General features: G+C 46.5%; 1 long non-coding RNA gene across 1 annotated transcript; it reads right to left on the bottom strand.

The window, feature by feature from the left end:
* Positions 1-356: 356 nt before the first annotated feature.
* LOC132534743 (uncharacterized) lies at positions 357-2,000 on the bottom strand. The gene is made up of 3 exons (XR_009546453.1): positions 1,439-2,000; positions 1,113-1,228; positions 357-415 (listed from the first exon to the last, which is right to left on the bottom strand). It is a non-coding gene; the product is annotated as an uncharacterized LOC132534743 (long non-coding RNA).
* Between the last annotated feature and the right edge of the window lie 7,564 nt (positions 2,001-9,564).

Genomic DNA, 9,564 nt, shown 5'->3' with positions numbered 1-9,564 from the left:
CAGCAGTTCTCAGCCACATCCCCAGAGCCAGAGGCAATCCCATCCTGGGAGCTCCCCTCTTTCTCCTTATACTCCAGGCCAATAGGACATGGCTTCTAGTGCTTCAGTTTCCTCAGTGCTTTTGCTCAGTCCTTCACCCTGACACAGAGGGGCTATACTCAGCTTTGAGAAGACCTTCACATCCAAGGCAGGGAGGCAGAGACAGTGGGGGTGCAGGCCCCAGGCCTCTCCATTCTCCACAGAAGCCAGCCCCCATCAGCTATGGTGGTCGCAGTGCAGGAAGGACCTCTCTGGCCCCATACAGGTACGGGGTTGTTTCTGGAAGGTGTGCAGGCTGTGGCCACTTTTCAGGAAACTTCCATAGCTCCATCCCTCCAAGGCTTCAGAGGTGCCTGTCCTCTCTGGGAGGACCAACCTGGTGACAAGAGCAGAACCTGGAGCCACTAGAGGGACAGACAGAATAGGCCCCCACCTGAAGGACAGCCCTCACCCAACTGGTGTACCCTGGGGGGCTGCACTGCTCCTCCCTCATGTGTCTTCTGTCTGTCATTCCTTATCTGTGAGGGAGAGCAGTCGGAAGGACTCGAGCTCCCAGATCTTAGGGTCGGACTGACACTCTCTAGAAAGAGGGATACACACATTATGTGCACCACCCCCTCAAAACACACACACACACACACACACACACACACACACACACACACACACACACACACACACATATATACAGTGGGGGTGTGGGTCCCAGAACAGTGTTGGGGTAAGTCCTGGGGGCTAGTTAAGACACTATGTAGAGAAATACACCCGGTGTGGCTCTCCAGGGCGGCTCTGAGCCTATGGGGCCTGTGTCCGCCCCCCACCCCCACCCCGCCACCCCACACACAAACAGGGTGGCCTCTAGGGCGGCTTGCAGCCTGGGGCCTGCGGGACCTGCGGTCTATGTGCCTGGCCGCCAGGGGGCGCGTACGGGCTGACCAAGACCTAAGGAGTCTTGAGGGGAGGCAGGGAGAGGGAGGGGGAGGGGGAGGGGAGGGGGGAGGGGGAGGGGGTGAGGGTGAGGGAGAGGGAGAGATGGGGGAGGAGTGGTAAAGTAGTGCAAAGGGCTCACTCACCTGCAGCTGAGTTTCTCAGCAGAAGGCAGGAGGGGAGTCTTCACAGCCTGCTCTCTTCTCAGGCGGGAACCCTGAGCAGGGACAGGCCTTTCATCTTTCTGGAGGCCTCCTGAGGTCTGGGGATAGGCATGGGGGCTCAGGAGGAGGAAGAGGTTGGTGCAGACAGGCGCTTGCAGAGACAGAGGGAAGGGCTAAGCTCCACACCCCAGTCCCCTCCCCACCTCCCTCATGTCCACTGGAGCCCTGCCCTCCATACTGGAGGTTGTGACCACCAGGAAGGACTCTGTGATGGGCCCCATGCTGTGTGCCTCTGGGTTCACACTCACCACACTCCGGATCAGTGACCATAGAGGAAGGGGAGCCTGGCTGGAGGGAGAGACTCCATAGAGGCCACAGGTTCAGTCCCAGGCACGGGCAGGTCCCAGAGCCCAGCTCTGCCTTCACCACCTCTTCTCTCTTCATTCTCCATCTTTCATAAACACACACACAGTGTTTGCATTGCACTGCGCACAAGCTCTTCTGATTCCAGTATTCCGACCTTGGCCACTGGATTGACTTTCTTTCTCCCCAAGCCCTGAGCTTTCATGCCATTTGCACCGAAATCCCAAACAAATGAGGCTCCTCTGTATTGCAGTTATAAAGACACCTAGCGTCTTTAGCATTAAACTTGTCATTTGGTCCTGGGGCGTTCTGGCTCCTGGGACACACACAGCGTGTGTGTGTGTGTGTGTGTGTGTGTGTGTGTGTGTGTGTATGTATGTGTGTGTGTGTGTGTGTGTGTGTGTGTGTGTGTGGTTGTCACAGCCTCCCAGGCATCTTGTGGAAGCTCCTTCTTCACAGGGTTGGTGGCCTTATGTGGGTCCGATATGGACTAGAGGATTGGGGGTGAAGTCAGCCAGTAGGAGGAGGAAACCACCGCTCACCCAACAGCTCCAGCCCCTCAGACTCTCAGATCCCAGAAGAGTCTCCTGCTTGAGTGCAGGTCGGCTGGGTAGTAACCGCTGTCCCAACTGCCTCGACTGGCTCTCAGGGCGCCTGGAATCCCGGGAGCGAATGGAGAACCAGGGACGTTGGGGAGGGGTCTGGACACAGGAGCAGGTGGACTCTGGGTACTGGGACCCCATTCCCCAGAAGGAGCCACCCTGCCTTCTGGGTTGCCCTTCCTAACCTTTCCCACCTGAGACCTGGAAGCCTGTTGCAGCTTCTGCACCTGTCCCCTCAGATCCCCATCACCTTGTCCCTCCCACACCTGCTTCCTGAAGCACCCCCCAATCCTGTCCACACCTCCATTTCCCACATACTCAACCACCAGGGACATGGCTTGTTGTCCCCCTCGCCCAACGGGAGGGGTGAGACCCCTCCCCAAGCAGGTGGACACAGCATGTTAGGACCCCAACCGCCTTGGGGGAGGGGTCACCCCACAGTCCCTGCTGCCTTTACCACCCTTGGGCCTTAGGCAGAGGAGCCTTTTAAAAAAATTTTAAATTTATATTGTTGGATAGAGACAGAGAAATTGAGAGGGGATCAGGAGATAGAGAGAGAGGTAGAGAAACAATGCAGCTCTGCTCCACCACCCCTGCAGGTGAAGACAGGGGCTCCTTGGGGTCCTTGTACACCGTGGTGTGTGCGTTTAACCAGGTGCGCCACCACCTGGCCTATGAAGCTTTAGTCTCTTGTCTCCCTGCTACGGGTTTCCTATGCAACCCTAGTTCCGGTCCTTGGAAGACCCAGTACCCCGATTTCCACAGCAGCCCAGTTCCCCAAGTTCACGGCCTCACTCACCACCACATTCTCCATAGCTTCGAAGCCCCCCATCTTCATCTTCACTTCCCCTCAAGAATCAATTTCCACTGTGCCCTCCCTCCTAAGCTCCCCCATCTCCGCAGCACCCCTTCCAGTTAGCGGATTAGGGGTGTGGCCTGGACAAAGGTCCCCCAAGTCCCCTTTCTCACGGTCATGCCCCAGCCCAGTGCCAGGCCACCCACAGCTGACCTGTCCGCGCACCTTTCAGGCTTAGTCACCTTGGCAGCTCAGGTGTCAGGGCGCTGCCCTTGGGTCCCCACTTTTTGGCTGCAGTCTGCAGGGTGCCAACCGCCTACGGGTGTGCGGGGGAGGGGCTCAACGGTCGCCAAGGGGCGCTCCTCGAGCTGTGTGCAGAGGTGGGGTGGGGGTTGGGGTGTGGGGAGACAGGGTGGGAGGGGACTGAAGGCTGAGGGTTGTGGGCGGTGGGTGGGGGAAAGGGGCTTGTGGGTGCCCTGCACATGCGCATCTGCTCTTGCACTGAGTCCCTGTCATCACAGGGAACAACAGCTTGGAGATAATGGCATTTGCCACTGAGTCTTTGAAGGAAACAGCTGGAATGGGGTTCAAATCCCTGCAGTACTCAGAGCCCACAGAGTCAGTGACTCAGAACACAGGGGGGCGTGGCCGTGGCCTTGAATCACAGCTTTCCTCTGGGACAACTTGAGAGCAATCCAGACTTCACAACACACACACACACACACACACACACACACACACACACACACACACACACACACACACTCTCCTCTCTATCTACCTCTCTCTTTTTCTTTTTCTCTCTTCTGATTCTTTTTCTTTCTTTTTCTCCCTCCTTTCCTTCATTTCTCTCCCTTCCTCTTTCTCTCTCTCTCTCTTTCTTTCTTCCTTTCTTTCAATTGTACTGTTCAGGAAAAAACAGACAAGGGGGTGGATAATGACCGGGGAACATAAATGTAGCCCAGAGCTGTCAGGCCCCTCTGCCTTTCAGGCTCTGCATGCACTGTCCTGGCTTATTGATCACCTGCTGGCTTCACTAGACTGTTCACTTAATACATTGCTAACTGACCAAAGGGATGCGTTCAGGCTGTGCTATATTCACCTGGGACTTCCAGTGACTCCCAGGACCACCTCCCTCCACAACCCTTGGACACAAGAGGGAAGCCCCCAGCTCTGGGGCCTGGAGTGGGAAATAATGTCATAAAAAAAGATCAAATTAAAATTGTCCAGGCAGTGGGTGGGAGTAGATAGCATAATGGTTATATGGTTGTGCAAAGAGGCTCTCATGCCTGAGGCTCCAAAGTCCCAGGTTCAGTCACCACCCCTTCAACCACATAAGCCAGAGCTGAGCAGTACTCTGCTGTTTTTTTCTCTCTCTCAAAAATAAAATATTTTAAAAAATTGTCCAGTCAAAAAAAAGGAAGTAGCCAGTTCTTTAACCAGATCAGTGGACTCATCCCCTTGCCTAGAGAGGCAGAAAGAGTGGATAACAGTACCTATAGTGAAAAAAAAGAGGCCCCAATTCTTGTTTAGGGAGATGCAACACAGCGCAGATCAGTGATATAATCTGGTGCCTATCATGTTTCCCCAGAAGTATCAATCTGGAACATCGCTGCCATGCAGTGTGTTCTGGTGTGTGTGTGGGAAATATCCCAGCCCGGATAAAACAGAACCATCCATTTCTTTTTCTTTTCTTTTTTTTTTTTTAAGATTCTATTTATAAAATGGGAACACTGACAAGACCATAGGATAAGAGGGGTACACTTTCACACAATTCTCACCACCAGAACTCCATATCCTATTCCCTCCCCTTATAGCTTTCCTATTCTTTAACCCTCTGGGAGCATAGACTTACGGTCATTATGGGGCGCAGAAGGTGGAAGGTCTGGCTTCTGTAATTGCTTTTTCACTGAACACAGGTATTGACAGGTTGGTCCATACTTCCAGCCATTCTCTTTCTTTCCCTAGTGGGGCAGGGGTCTGGGGAGGTGGGGTTCCAGTACACATGGTGGGGTCATCTGTCCAGGGAAGTCCGGTTGGCATCATGGTAGCATCTGGAACCTGGTGGCTGAAAGAAGAGTTAACATATAAAGCCAAACAAATTGTTGACTAATTGTGAACCTAAAGGCTAGAATATTACAGATGAAGATTTGGGGTCTCTGTTTTGGAGACAGCTAGGAGGCCTATTTTAGTTCTATTCCAAAGGGCCTGTGACTGTACTAGTTTTTCCTTAGCCTGGTCTCTGATATGCAGGTCGACCCAAGTTATTGTCTGGGGAGATGATATCATGGCTGGAAAAAGGGCTAGAAAGCTGCATCAGGGAAGAGAGTGGATCCCAAATATGGGAAAGTGTATAAATATTGTTAACTGTAAACCCCATCAATTTGATCATCTATTTCTGTCTGTTTCTGGTATCTCTTAGCAGCATAGATGTAACAATTACACTTATTTATTGCCTGCAATTAAAATTTACTCCATTCTACCTAGGCATTTGCATCTTCGTATCTCATTTTTAGTTCTAAGATCAGTTTTAATTCTTTTCATCTCAACTATTTTGACCTTCCTCACATCATGAACTATATTAATAACATTGGCATAGACAGAGGAAAAAGGAGTCGAAGCAATGATCTCTGGTGGGCCAGTTACTGGTATAGCTGACTCTGCAATCTGAGTAAGGAGTCTTCCCAAAGATCTGTTCCACAGGTGTTGGCTCCCAGGCCATACAGCTAGACCGTACTCTGGGCTTTACATCTAAACCAGATGGAGCTGTCCAACCTTTTAGTTTGGAGTTGTCCACCAAATGTCACTCCAATAATAACAAGGGCAGGAGTGGGGGGGTTGTCTCAGCTATGCTGCCTATACTATATTAGGGTCTTTTGGTGTCAGGGCATAAATGATTCTCTTGATGGGAGAGCCATCTGTGATAATTAACATCCAAGAAATGTTCACACTGTAGTATGTTTCAAATTGATATGATATGTTTCAAATTCTGGTACAAGGAGAGAATTTGTTTTGGTAACATGAATGGCTAGGTTATCCCATTACCATTTCTGTCTCTGGTAACATCTCCTCAGTCTTCCTTGTCACCTCCTCCCCAGTCTCTGCCCTCCTTTGTTTCCAGGCAAGTCACACAGTGATGGAAAGAAACAGAAAGTTCACAGTTTCTTTTTTATTTTTTTTTTCAATTTTTATTTATAAAAAGGAAACGCTGACAAAAAAGCATAGGATAAGTAGGGTACAACTCCACACAATCCCCACCACCAGAACTCCGTACCCCATCCCCTCCCCTGATAGCTTTCCTATTCTTTATCCCTCTGGGCATATGGACCCAGGGTCATTATGGGGTGCAGAGAAATTGATATGGGAGGGGGAGGTAGAGAGGGAGAGAGAAAGATAGACAGCTGCAGACTGGCTTCACTACTTATGAAGCATCCCTCCTGCAGGTGAGGAAACAGGGCCTTGAACTGGGATCCTTGAGCAGGTCCTTGCACTTAGTACTATGTGTGTGTAACCAGGTATAACACCACACGTCCCCATGTTCATGATTTCTTGAAGTCACATTTAAGGTCCTTCAAAGATCTCTGGAAATCTTGCATCCTGGGGTGTTGCTCTTAGCTGAGATGTTGTAGTAGTCTCAGTCCACTGGTCCTTTCACAAAGTGGCAAATATATGTATATATTTAAATATGCAAAATAAACTGACAAATTAATGATAAAATCATACATACATATATACAGAAACATATATACTAGGTCAAAATCACAATGACAGTTATATTACAGTAGTCTATGTTCCTTGTGTTGCTTAGGAGGCAAATTAATATATTAACTAATGCATAACCTTAATAAGCTAGATATTCACATTAAAATAGTCCAAGTAACCCTGTGAAAAACTGCATCTTAAATACAGATAGAGATGAGTTAACTATACTTGTTCATATTCAGAATGCAATAAAAAGAATATGCATTTATCATATAAAGATTTTAGTCAGTCTAACACATCACTAATTGAAGATTCAGAAGAACAGAAAAAAGTAAAGAAAACTATTAGTATATTAGGGGTTAGAGGAGATTACAACCTACAGATTTTAGAAGTAAGATACATAGAAACATATCTACCTTATGAAATACTGTATTATTATCCATGAATACTTCCTTTTTTATATCAAAGCTAAGTATCTTTACAACCCATTGACATTAATATGCTAATGCGACTTGCTTCCATTTTAATAAAACAGAAGCAGAAATGATAAGGGTATTTTCTAAGATGAAACAATAATTTAACATATGTTTTTTCAGACGTTCTCTTTATGCCATTATGACTAGAGTTATCCTAAATAAAATACAATCTTTTAATATATATATATATTTACTTATGATTGACTAGAGACAGAAAGAAATTGAGAGTTGAGGAGGAGAGAGACAGAGAGACACCTGCAGCCCTGCTTCACCACTCGAAAAGCTTTCCCCCTGCATGTGGGGACTAGGGGCTTGAACCTGTGTCTTTACACACTGTAATGTGTGCGCTTAACCAGGTGAACCATTGCCTGGCCCCAATAAAATACAGTCTTAATCAGTCAGCTTGGATCCCAGAAAAATGAAGACATGGAGTAAATCATAGTCAACAGATAATGGACATGTGACAAAGGTGAGAAGAAGTCTTTGTTGCAGACCCAGGTGGTGGCTCACCTGCTTAAGCACATACATTACATTAAAGTGCATGAGGATCCAGGTTCAAGCTCCTGGTCCCCACCTGCAGGGGGAAAGCTCTGCAAGTGGTGAAGCAGGGCTGCAGGTGTCTCTCTGTATCTCTCCCTCCCTATCTGCCCCTTTCCCTCTCAATTTCTCCTGTCTCTATCATATATATATGTGTGTGTGTGTGTGTGTACCATATATATATATATGTATATATATGTATGTATATGTTTAACAAAATCCTTGTTGTTGTGAGCAACTGGCATAGTACTTTAGCTGGTTTTTGTTACACAGTTTTAACTAGTTGACCAGTTCTCAATGGGGAGTGACTGTGCTCCACCCCCACGCCTCACTTCATGGTGGTCAGTGCTGGATGTAGTTTTGGCTGCAAGAATTTGGAGAAAAGGGAGTGGTGTTGCTGCTGGCATCTATTGGGTAGACATGAGAGATTGCCATTAAACTTACTATTAGATTTAGGGCAGACTGATCTGTCCCAATATCCACAGTGCTCAGATTGATATATAGTTAGATGCAGAAAAATATTATAATGAATTGGCAGATGATTAATGATATTGAGTTCCTAAAATGAATGATTGAGAAGTGACACTGTCCTCAAAAGAATAACAGTTGGTCTGACAGCTATTTTTGCAGTGGAAAGAAGTAGAAAATAGACTAATACTTCCAGATTCTGAGAGAAAATAAAAAAATATATAACTATGAACATAGACTTGTGGAATCAAGAAAGCTGTGTTTTTGATGCAAAAACAAGCTATTATTTTCAGAATTCCTGTGGAAAGATTTTAAGTAATGGGTATATCTGCAGGAAACAATGTTGAGTGAGCAAAACAGTAAATATGAGGCCATATTTATACAGTCATTGAAAAGGAGCAGGTGATGGAGCCCCCAGGAGAGCACAGGATACAATGCTGGAGAACTTGGGTTCTAGTCCTGAACAGTAATATGGGAGTGTCTGCAGTGGGAAGATTCACCAACGATGGAGTAGTTGGGGTGTCACCTCTCTGTCTCTGTCTCTGTCTCTGTCTCTCCACCACACACACACACACACACACACACACACACACCCCTTCTGACCAAAGGACAGAAAGTAAAAATGGTTGCCAGGAGCTGTGTAATCACAGAGACATTGAATCCAGTGATAACCCTGGTGACAATACATAAGTAAATAATAAAATTTGTTTTGAGAGAGAGAGAGAACACTAGAGCATCACTCTGGCAATGCAGTGCAGGATTTTGAACTTAAAACTTCACATGTTCAATGCTACACTTTATCTGTTGTATATTCTCCCTGTGTGCTGTGTTTATATAATTTTTGATTCAGACACTGGCTTCTGTGTGGATTGATGTTGCCATGATTGCATCTAAAATAAATGCCTTTCTTTTAACTGGTAATGTGTAGTCTCAAGAAAGCAAAGCAATTTATTTTCTATGCTGGGACATAATAAATGTAATATTTATTATAAAAGATCATTGGGGATATAATTAGATGTACAGACTACACACAAAGCAAACGGAAATAAAAGTGTTCATGTATGCCATCATTAACCTTTTGGACTTTTTTTTATCTGACAAGAAATAGAAAATACGTTTTTCATTCCTTCAATATACACCACTGTGCAACAGCAAAAGGCGAGCTACAGTCAGGAAGAATTAAAGATTACTCTTACACTGTGCTGGATAGTTTTCAATGTTAATATCAAAGTCTGTGCAGAAAAGATAGAGAACAAATTAAAACTATAAAGGACATTAAACATGCAATTCTGGCAGGATACACACTAGTTTCACAGAGCATTTTAGTGTAAAGGTTAATGAGAACTTGTTGAACTAGTTTCATATGGGAAATTTATAGCTTCCATAATTTTTTTTTATTCTTCATCAATTTTCCCACGAGTCTGGTATCACATGTTTCATAAGTTGACACATTGGACAGGTACTTTTTTTTTGCTGACACATAGCTTCAG

This window comes from Erinaceus europaeus, chromosome 19, assembly GCF_950295315.1.
Source record: "Erinaceus europaeus chromosome 19, mEriEur2.1, whole genome shotgun sequence".
Lineage (NCBI taxonomy): Eukaryota > Metazoa > Chordata > Mammalia > Eulipotyphla > Erinaceidae > Erinaceus > Erinaceus europaeus.
This window is presented reverse-complemented; position numbering and strand designations above follow the sequence as displayed.